The sequence below is a fragment of the Triticum dicoccoides genome, chromosome 3B (genome assembly GCF_002162155.2).
Source record: "Triticum dicoccoides isolate Atlit2015 ecotype Zavitan chromosome 3B, WEW_v2.0, whole genome shotgun sequence".
Classification (NCBI taxonomy): Eukaryota; Viridiplantae; Streptophyta; class Magnoliopsida; order Poales; family Poaceae; genus Triticum; species Triticum dicoccoides.
The window spans coordinates 493,016,883-493,028,558 of NC_041385.1; positions in this window are offsets into that span (position 1 = coordinate 493,016,883).

An 11,676-nucleotide genomic window follows, 5' to 3' on the forward strand; every position below is an offset into this window, starting at 1 on the left:
TGTTGATACACCAATTTGCGTTATGATATTATCGATGTCGTGATCTCCAGTTTAAATATTTGAATCCCCTTTAATCTAGATATTCGTCTCATATAGCTATCACTCATGCTTATATAGGACTATCTCTCTAGACCTATACGCGTTCATCGTCTCTCGGGTATCTCTCGTGCTACCTTGTCACGCCCAATATGCGACCCTATCCAAAAGGAACTCGAAGGTCCCACCAAGGATAGACCCACATATTGAAACGCTTTTGCAAGGTGGATATCATTACATAGATGGGGATACATACATAAGGCATACAATGCCACACGAATACAACATCATCTTACATAAGATCACCATCCGACTACGGACGAAACACAAACAGAAACTCAAATGACATCCACCCTGCTAGCCCAGGCTGCCGACCTGGAACCTATCCCCTGATCGAAGAAGAAGCAAAGAAGAACTCCAAAACAAGTAAACATCGCTCTCGCGTCATGATTATCGCAAAACCTGTACCTGCAACTGTTGTTGTAGTAATCTGTGAGCCACGAGGACTCAGCAATCCCATTACCATGGGTATCAAGACTAGCAAAGCTTAATGGGAAGGAAGGGGTAAAGTGGTGAGGTTGCAGCAGTGACTAAGCATATATGGCGGCTAACATACGCAAATAAGAGCGGGAAGAGAAGCAAAGGAACGGTCGTGAAGCTAGCAATAATAAAGAGGTGATCCTAAACTCCTACTTACGTCAAACATAACCCAGATACCATGTTCACTTCCCGGACTCCGCCGAAAAGAGACCATCACAGCTACACACGCGGTTGATGCGTTTTAATTCGGATCTGGTGTCAAGTGATCTACAACCAGACATTAACAAATTCCCATCTGCCACATAACCGCGGGCACGACTTTCGAAAGTTTATACCCTGCAGGGGTGTCCCAACTTAGCCCATGATAAGCTCTCGCGATCAACGAAGGATATACCTTCTCCCAGGAAGACCCGATCAGTCACGGAATCCCAGTTTACAAGACATTTCGACAATGGTAAAACAAGACCAGCAAGACCGCCCGATGTGTCGACAATCCCGATAGGAGTCGCACGTATCTCATTCTCAGGACACACCGGATAAGCTAAGCGTACAGGTGCCGACGTAACCCAAGTTGCCAAGGGATGGTCCCGCATGATGCTCTAGTTTGGACCAACACTTAGACAAGCATTGGCCCGGGGGGCTAACATAAAGATGACCCTCGGGCTCCGGAAACCCAAGGGAAAAAGGGCTAGGTGAGGCAAATGGTAAAACCAAGGTTGGGCCTTGCTGAAGGAGTTTTATTCAAAGCAAACTTTCAAGGGGGTCCCATAAATCACCCAACCGCGTAAGGAACACAAATCCGGGAACATAACACCGGTATGACGGAAACTAGGGCGGTAAGAGTGGAACAAAACACCAGGCATAAGGCCGAGCCTTCCACCCTTTACCAAATATATAGATGCATTAATAATATAAGAGATATTGTGATATCCCAACATAATCCTGTCGACCATGGAGCAATCTTCAACTTCACCTGCAACTAACAATGCTAAAAGAGGGGCTGAGCAAAGCGGTAACATAGCCAAGCAATGGTTTGCTAGGAAGGGTGAAAAGGTTAGAGGCTAACATGGCAATTTGGGAGGCTTGAAGAGCAAATGATAGGTAGCACAGCATAGCGATAGAACGAAGCAACTAGCATAGCAATGATAGTAATGAGATCCAAGGTGACGGTCATCTTGCCTGAAATTCTGCAAGGAAGAAGAACGAGTCCATGAAGAAGGCGAACGGATGAAGCTGAACCAAGCGTAGACGAACGAATCCTCACGACCGCAACGAAACAGGAACTATCGAGAAGAAGCACACAACATGGTAAACACACCACACACATACAAGACATGATGCACAACAATCATGATGCATGACAAAACTACATGAAGCTACTCATGGCAAGAGATGATGCATACAAGAACAACACATCAAAGCAAGTTTAAATGAGGCCGGGAACAACATATAACAATTCCGGTAAGTCCTCATATGCAAATTTAGAAATTGGTCCAGATATGAACAAACATTAAGTTGAAGTTTTTAAACAGCAAGTTAAGATGCACCAAGATGATATACATGAGATTCTAGTCAAGTTACATATAAAGTTCATTTAATTCGGAGCTACGGCCTAGAAGATATGAGCAAAACAAGTCAAACATGGCATTGATGCAAAATGCATACAAACATCAAGCAAACACCTCAAAACAAGGATGCAACATGATAATATGAAACTACATGCAAAATCAAGCAAGTTCCATATAGAGCACACTCAAAACGGAGCAACGGTTCAACACATACGCTCTATACAAGTCATAACGACAATCTGTCCAAAACAGCAACTAGGCATATAGCAAGCACCAAAACAATATGCTACAACACCTCAATAGGAAAACAAAAGGCAAGGACATGATGTACAGGTAAATCATGACAAAACATGAACACTGAGCTATCTCCAAAAATCACTAGAACATGCTCAAAAGGACATGGCAAGATTGCAAATAATAACAGTTTTAGACTTATCAGAAAATAACATCAGGTTGCAATGTTTAGAGCTATCAAACAACATGTTACATGAACTTAACATGGAAAACAAAGGCATGGCATGAATCTAATAATCTCATATAACAAAAGTCCCTTACTGACCATGAGCCAAAAGGGCACATAAAATATGATGGCACCCGTGTAAACATATCAAGCGATATGACAGATTCATACATGGCAGGAACAACAATAAGTAGACATGTTGGTGAGCTTGAACCACTCACCACAGAACAATACATGGCATGACAAGGTGACCAACAGTAAAATACATGTTTATGAAGCTAAGAATGGCAAGAGAAATTTCATAGAGTGCATGGATCACTAGCAAAGCTCATGGCAAAATGGAACTTAATGTTAACAGGCTGACAACAACATTATTTAGCAGTTTTGAGAGCAAGATAATAACAAGCTATAGCTGGCTATAAATGCAACCAGGGGCATGGATGGATAGAGCATGACATTTTTAACAAATCATTCTTAGTGAACATCTCCAGATTATGCATAGAATGACTTGTAGCAGCAGGTTAACATAGCATCATGATATAGCAGATTCAGACTAGCAAAACAGTAACAACACGTACCCTACTTCACGAGCTCGATGCACTCACTACAGGACTCACAAAAATACATGGATGGCAGCACTATGAAGATGGAATGATGTAGTACAAAATACATGTAGACATCAAGCTCATAGGATGCACACATCAAATGCAATAAAAATGACAAATCATCAAGTTATAACAGTTTCAGCAGATTAACATCATATAGCACTCTTGCAACGATGATTAGGGCATCAAGATGACCTCAAACAAACATGGCACAATGGAACGAAATGAAGAGCATATCACAACAAACAATTTGATATATTACACGCACGAAACGGAGCAGTATGCATGGAGTTATGATGCAATGAACAGGTCAACAAAATGATAAAAAAATCCAGGGACAGACGAAATTGGGTCAACCTGAGGATTCCAGATCTGGATCTGGCGCGTTCCACGAGGTTTGTTGGGGAGGTCACCGGAGCACGACAACGGCGGAGTTCGGCGAGGGGCCGGGCGGCGGAGGCGCGAGGCCGGGCGGCGGCGTGGGCACGACGGTTGGAGGAGACGCGGCGGCGTGGTCGGGCGGCGGGCGGCGGCGACACGTGGTGGTCTCCAATTGGGCGGAGCGCGGCGGCGGACGCGTCCGGCCGGGGTTGGACATGTCTGGCGCGGCGCGGAGGGAAAATCTTGGGTTTGGGGTGTGTGGACTTCGAAATCTCAGGGAAGAGGGCAATATATATTTAGAGGGAGCTAGGAGGCTCCAAATGAGGTGTGGTTTTCACCCACACGGTCGTGATCGAACGACCGAGAGCATGGAGGGGGTTAGGATGGGCTCATGGGCTGTGGTGAAGAGGGGCTGGGCTGCAAAGAGAGAGGGGTTTCGGGCTACGCGGTTAACCGTTGGAGTATCAAACGACCTCCAAATGGCACGAAACTTGACAGGCGGTCTACCGGTGCTATACCAAGGCCGCTTGGCAAATCACGGGCCATTCCGAGAATGTTTAACACCCACTCATGAAAAGAGACAATAAGGTGACGCCGGATGACATAGGAGTGCTGGATTGCAAAACGGACAATGGGGAAAATGCTCGGATGCATGAGACAAACACGTATGCAAAATGAGATGCACATGATGACATGATAAAATGCAACACGCAAGCAAATGACAAGGCAAGGACGGTGAATAACTGGAAGACACCTGGCGTATCAGATCCGGGGTATTACAACACTCCTCCACTAACAAGAGATCTCGTCCCGAGACCTTAGGACCGAGACGGAAGGGAAAAGGGATGAGGTGAAATAAGAACAAAATAGAGAGGAGAAAAGAGTCGAGAGCACTCGGGAAGAATGGAGGAATGATGACTAAGACGAGAATCAAAAGCTCAACGAACAAGATAGACTCTGAAACCACTCCGGTTAGAACGAGATAAGAAACGAATAAGACTGAAAAAGACTTTAGGCAGCACTCCGGCTGAACATGGAAAGAGTTGGAACTGAGATTAACAAAATGGAACGATAGTTGGCGAGAGGACCAACACAATGCCTCCGGAAGAATTGAAAGAACTGAATGAAAAGAACTTAGAAGGAAGGATTGAACGGAGTTGTTGAGAAAATCAACAATGAAAGAATAAGCTTGTTGTGGACTTATCAAAAAATCTCAAAACTTGAGGCGAAATTTATACCACAACCAAATGTCTGAAAAGCTGAGAAGAACGAAGAAAATGCAAAACTCCACTTCAGAAGAATACAGAGAAATTATTGCACTTCGAGACGCGAGAAGAAAAGATACTTGAGCTCCACCAACAATAATCTTGATGAACTCTTGAAGAATGAATTAAATCATGAAGAACCACCATGAAGAACTCCGGTGAAAAAAAACTGATGAGATAGAATTTAGGGTGAAAGAATAAGATTAAAGCTTGCGGTGATTTAGATGGAGGTTCGCGACGAAACCAGCGAGAAGCTTGGAACTCCGGAAAAGAAAAGACGAACGACTTAGATCCGAGAAAATCACTCATCACGAACAGTCTCCAAAGAAAGAATTAATCAACTTGACCACGATGAAATGAGAATAAGAATTATGTTATGCTTATCCTCCACCAATTAAATTGATGAGAAGCAATGGAATTGCATACTACTTATTCACATTGGGAAAAGATTAAGGGGAGATATAGCGCCAACACTTGAGAGAGTCTTCATGAACCACCGGTATTTCGAAAGAACGAATGGATTAAAATGATAATCAAGGAAAAAGAATCTTGAACGAACCACCGTTAGTATTCGGAAATGACTGACGAAAGAGAATGAATCACCAGGAAGAATTAGAAGAACCAAAAGCTAGAGGGGATTTAGATGCAAAAGAATAAAGAGATGATGAGCTGATTCAAGAACACTTGAACGAAGCAACGGGATAATTGGATAACGGTAGCTGAAACGTGAGGACGAAGAATTCTTCTGGAACGATGGCCTCCGGTGAAAAGAAACAGAAATCAACTCCTGACATACTCTGGATGGGTAAGAAAAGAATATCTGACAAATGGAATAATTCGAGAGGACAACATGAAGCTAGAACCACGAATCTTCGGAAGAACGGGCAAGATTTTGAGGAAAAACTCTTCTTCGGTCTTCAAATGTCGATGGAAAACACCACCAAAATTACTGAGATACTCCGGGGAAATGAAAAGCGAAGGGGGTTGATCCAACAATGAAAATGATTTGAAGTCGATCTTGGAGAAGGCATGTGAGTGATGTGATCCATTCTTACATCACACTTGAAAAGAATTGAGAATAACTCCAGGGAAATTAGAAGAGTCAGGTAAGATCCTGGGAAAAGACCTGTGGGTTAGGGCCCACTAAAAGAAAACACGGTTGGAAAGGATTGTTGAACAGATAGATGATGCACCGGAACAATTGAAATATTTGAATGAGGTGACAACCTCGAATTAGTTGGAACAAAGTCGAATCTCCTGAGACGTCTTGAGCACTCCGGAAGGATAAACTGGCGAGAGACGAACGAGCAGGGAGAACACTTGATCTAAGGAAAAGAATATGATCAACCCAAAAAAAACTTGGATTGAGTCCACCGAAAAAGAAATGGATGAAGAATGACGAACGAGACGAGAATCCACCAGTTGAATTGGTTGCGGGAAGACTGAAGAGGCTCCGTACGATTGAAAATTGATGGTCGAGAGAGACTCAAACTACAGGAAGAAAAAGGGTGGGAGGGCGGGAAAACAAAGGCACCTAGAGGGGAGAATCGACGAATAACTTGAAGAGAAAACACCAGTTGAAAGAATGCAAAGGCTTCGCACGATTAGGATGGATACTCGATTACGGACTCCGGCTACAAGGAGAAAAAGGGGTGGGCGGGTGAAAAAAACAACAACTAAGGATTGAACTCAAAGATGAAGAGGCTCGAGTTAACTTGACGAGAATTGCACCGGATGCAAAGAGCTGAGGAACAACAAATGAAAAACTAACCACGTGATCCTAAAGAAAAATTTGAAGGGGAAGAGGAGTAATTCAAAACACCTACATCAAGATTCCTCACCAGAGCGACGAAGAGGCTGAGGAGTAAAAACAATTCCTACTCTCCGATATAACTAGACTCAAAATAGTTTTCTTCTAGACTCGACAATGGCCAAATTACACGATCAATCAAGGGGGGCTCCTATTGTCGGTTGAGGCTCTGATACCAACTTGTCACGCCCAATATGCGACCCTATCCAAAAGGAACTCGAAGGTCCCACCAAGGATAGACCCGCATATTGAAACGCTTTTGCAAGGTGGATATCATTACATCAACATTACATAATAGATGGGGATACATACATAAGGCATACAATGCCACACGAATACAACATCATCTTACATAAGATCACCATCCGACTACGGACGAAACACAAACAGAAACTCAAACGACATCCACCCTACTAGCCCAGGCTGCCGACCTGGAACCTATCCCCTGATCGAAGAAGTAGCAGAAGAAGAACTCCAAAACAAGTAAACATCACTCTCGCGTCATGATCATCACAAAACCTGTACCTGCAACTGTTGTTGTAGTAATCTATGAGCCACGAGGACTCAGCAATCCCATTACCATGGGTATCAAGACTAGCAAAGCTTAATGGGAAGGAAGGGGTAAAGTGGTGAGGTTGCAGCATCGACTAAGCATATATGGTGGCTAGCATATGCAAATAAGAGCGGGAAGAGAAGCAAAGGAACGGTCGTGCAGCTAGCAATGATCAAGAGGTGATCCTGAACTCCTACTTACGTCAAACATAACCCAGAAATCGTGTTCACTTCCCGGACTCCGCCGAAAAGAGACCATCACGGCTACACACGCGGTTGATGCGTTTTAATTCGGATCTGGTGTCAAGTGATCTACAACTGGACATTAACAAATTCCCATCTGCCACATAACCACCGGCACGGCTTTCAAAAGTTTATAACCTGCAGGGGTGTCCCAATTAGCCCATGATAAGCTCTCGCGATCAACGAAGGATATACCTTCTCCCAGGAAGACCCGATCAGTCTCGGAATCCCGGTTTATAAGACATTTTGACAATGGTAAAACAAGACCAGCAAGACCGCCCGATGTGTCGACAATCCCGATAGGAGTCGCACGTATCTCATTCTCAGGACACACCGGATAAGCTAAGCGTACAGGTGCCGACGTAACCCAAGTTGCCAAGGAATGGTCCCGCACGGTGCTCTAGTTTGGACCAACACTTAGACAAGCATTGGTCCGGGGGGCTAAAATAAAGATGACCCTCGGGCTCCGGAAACCCAAGGGAAAAAGCTAGGTGAGGCAAATTGTAAAACCAAGGTTGAGCCTTGCTGGAGGAGTTTTATTCAAAGCGAACTGTCAAGGGGGTCCCATAAATCACCCAACCGCGTAAGGAACGCAAAATCCAGGATCATAACACCGGTATGACGGAAACTAGGGCGACAAGAGTGGAACAAAACACCAGGCATAAGGCCGAGCCTTCCACCCTTTACCAAATATATAGATGCATTAATAATATAAGAGATATTGTGATATCCCAACATAATCCTGTCCACCATGGAGCAATCTTCAACTTCACCTGCAACTAACAACGCTAAAAGAGGGGCTGAGCAAAGCGGTAACATAGCCAAGCAATGGTTTGCTAGGAAGGGTGAAAAGGTTAGAGGCTAACATGGCAATTTGGGAGGCTTGAAGAGCAAATGATAGGTAGCGCAGCATAGCGATAGGACGAAGCAACTAGCATAGCAATGATAGTAATGAGATCCAAGATGACGGTCATCTTGCCTGAAATCCCACAAGGAAGAAGAACGAGTCCATGAAGAAGGAGAACGGATGAAGCCGAACCAAGCGTAGACGAACGAATCCTCACGATCGCAACGAAACAGGAACTATCGAGAAGAAGAACACAACATGGTAAACACACCACACACACACAAGACATGATGCACAACAAGCATGATGCATGCAAAACTACATGAAGCTACTCATGGCAAGAGATGATGCATACAAGAACAACACATCAAAGCAAGTTTAAATGAGACCGGGAACAACATATAACAATTCTGGTAAGTCCTGATATGCAAATTTAGAAATTGGTCCAGATCTGAACAAACATTAAGTTGAAGTTGTTAAACAGAAAGTTAAGATGCACCAAGATGATCTACACGAGATTCTAGTCAAGTTACATATAAAGTTCATTTAATTCGGAGCTACGGCCTAGAAGATATGGGCAAAACAAGTCAAACATGGCATTGATGCAAAATGCATACAAACATCAAGCAAACACCTCAAAACAAGGATGCAACATGATAATATGAAACCACATGCAAAATCAAGCAAGTTCCATATAGAGCACACTCAAAACGGAGCAACGGTTCAACACATACGCTCTATACAAGTCATAACGACAATCTGTCCAAAATAGCAACTAGGCATATAGCAAGCACCAAAACAATATGCTACAACACCTCAACAGGAAAACAAAAGGCAAGGACATGATGTACAGGTAAAGCATGACAAAACATGAACACCGAGCTATCTCCAGAAATCAATAGAACATTCTCAAAAGGACATGGCAAGGTTGCAAATAATAACAGTTTCAGACTTATCAGAAAATAACATCAGGTTGCAATGTTTAGAGCTATCAAACAACATGTTACAAGAACTTAACATGGCAAATAAAGGCATGGCATGAATCTATAAATCTCATATAACAAAAGTCCCTTACGGACCATGAGCCAAAAGGGCACAGAAAATATGATGGCACCCGTGTAAACATATCAAGCGATGTGACAGATTCATTCATGGCAGGAACAACAATAAGTAGTCATGTTGGTGAGCTTGAACCATTCACCACAGAACAATAAATGGCATGACAAGGTAACCAAGAGTAAGAATACATGTGTATGAAGCTGAGCATGGCAAGAGCAATTTCATAGGGTGCATGGATCACTAGCAAAGCTCATGGCAAAACGGAACTTAATGTTAACAGGCTGACAACAACATTATTTAGCAATTTTGAGAGCAAGATAACAATAAGCTACAGCAGGCTATAAATGCAACCAGGGGCATGGATGTATATAGAATGACATGTGTAACAAATAATCCTTAGTGAACATCTCCAGATTATGCATAGAATGACTTGTAGCAGCAGGTTAACATAGCATCATGATATAGCAGATTCAGACTAGCAAAACAGTAACAGCAAGTACCCTACTTCATGAGCTCGATGCACTCACTACAGGACTCACAAGAATACATGGATGGCACCACTGTGAATATGTCATTATGTAGTACAAAACACATGTAGACATCAATCTCATAGGATGCACACATCAAATGCAACAAAAATGACAAATCATCAAGTTATAACAGTTTCAGCAGATTAACATCATATAGCAGTCTTGCAACGATGATTAGGGCATCAATATGACCTCAAACGAACATGACACAATGGAATTAAATGAAGAGCATCTCACAACAAACAATTTGATATATTACACGCACGAAATGGAGTAGTATGCAGAGAGTTATGATGCAATGAACAAGTCAACAAAATGATAAAAAATCCAGGGACTTAGACGAAATTCGGGGTCGACTTGAGGATTCCAGATCTGGATCTGGCGCGTTCCACGAGGTTTGTCGGGGAGGTCGCCGGAGCACGACGGCGGCGGAGTCCGGCAAGGGGCCGGGCGGCGGAGGCGCGAGGCCGAGCGGCGGCGCGGGCACGGCGGTTGGAGGAGACGCGGCGGCGGGGTCGGGCGGCACCCGGGTGGAGGCAGCGGGCGGCGGCGCCAGCACGGGGGAGCGCGGGGCGGAGCGTGGGGAGGCGGCGGCGACATGTGGCGGCCTCCGATTGGGCGGAGCGCGGCGGCGGACGCGTCCGACCGGGGTTGGACATGTCCGGCGCGGCGCGGAGGGAAAATCTAGGGTTTGGGGTGTCTGGACTGTGAAATCTCGCGGAAGAGGGCAATATATAGGTAGAGGGAGCTAGGAGGCTCCAAATGAGGTGCGGTGTTAGCCCACACGATCGTGATCGAATGACCGAGAGCATGGAGGGGGTTAGGATGGGCTCATGGGCTGTGGTGAAGAGGGGCTGAGCTGCAAAGAGAGAGGGGTTTCGGGCTACGCGGTTAACCGTTGGAGTATCAAACGACCTCCAAATGGCACGAAACTTGACAGGCGGTCTACCGGTGCTATACCAAGGCCGCTTGGCAAATCATGGGCCATTCCGAGAATGTTTAACACCCACTCATGAAAAGAGACAATAAGGGGACGCCGGATGACATAGGAGTGCCGGATTGCAAAACGGACAACGGGGAAAATGCTCGGATGCATGAGACGAACACGTATGCAAAATGAGATGCACATGATGACATGATAAAATGCAACACGCAAGCAAATGACAAGGCAAAGACGGTGAATAACTGGAAGCCACCTGGCGTATCGGATCCGGGGCGTTACATACCTATATGTCAACAATGATCTTTTATCTTCGTAACACACTGACGGTACTCTCTCCCTCGACCTTCATCACTCTATCTGTCTCTAAGTATATCTCGCTCCCTGCTATGTGTCTCTAACTATGACTCTCCATGTGGAATCTCTTTCTCTCACACAAACACAAAACTTTGTCTCCCGGGGTCTCATTTCTCTCTACTATTCCCCTGTGTGCCACTCGCACACCCCTCATACAGAGATGTCTTTCGCTCCTTAGGTATGAGAACCTACGACTCTTCCTCTTAAATATCTCTTTCTCATACACAAACACAAACTCTGTCTCCCAAGGTCTCATATTTCTCCACTGTTCTCTTGTATGTCGCTCACACACACACTCTCTCTCCCTAGAGATATCTTGCGTTCCCTCATATGTCTCTCTAGCTATCACTCTCATTGTGAAATATCTTTCTCTCTCGCAGACACAAAACTCCGTCTCTCGGGATCTCATTTCTCTCTGATATTTGTTTTTATGTGACTCACATGCACCCTCTCTCTATCTCTCTCACACCCACACACATAACT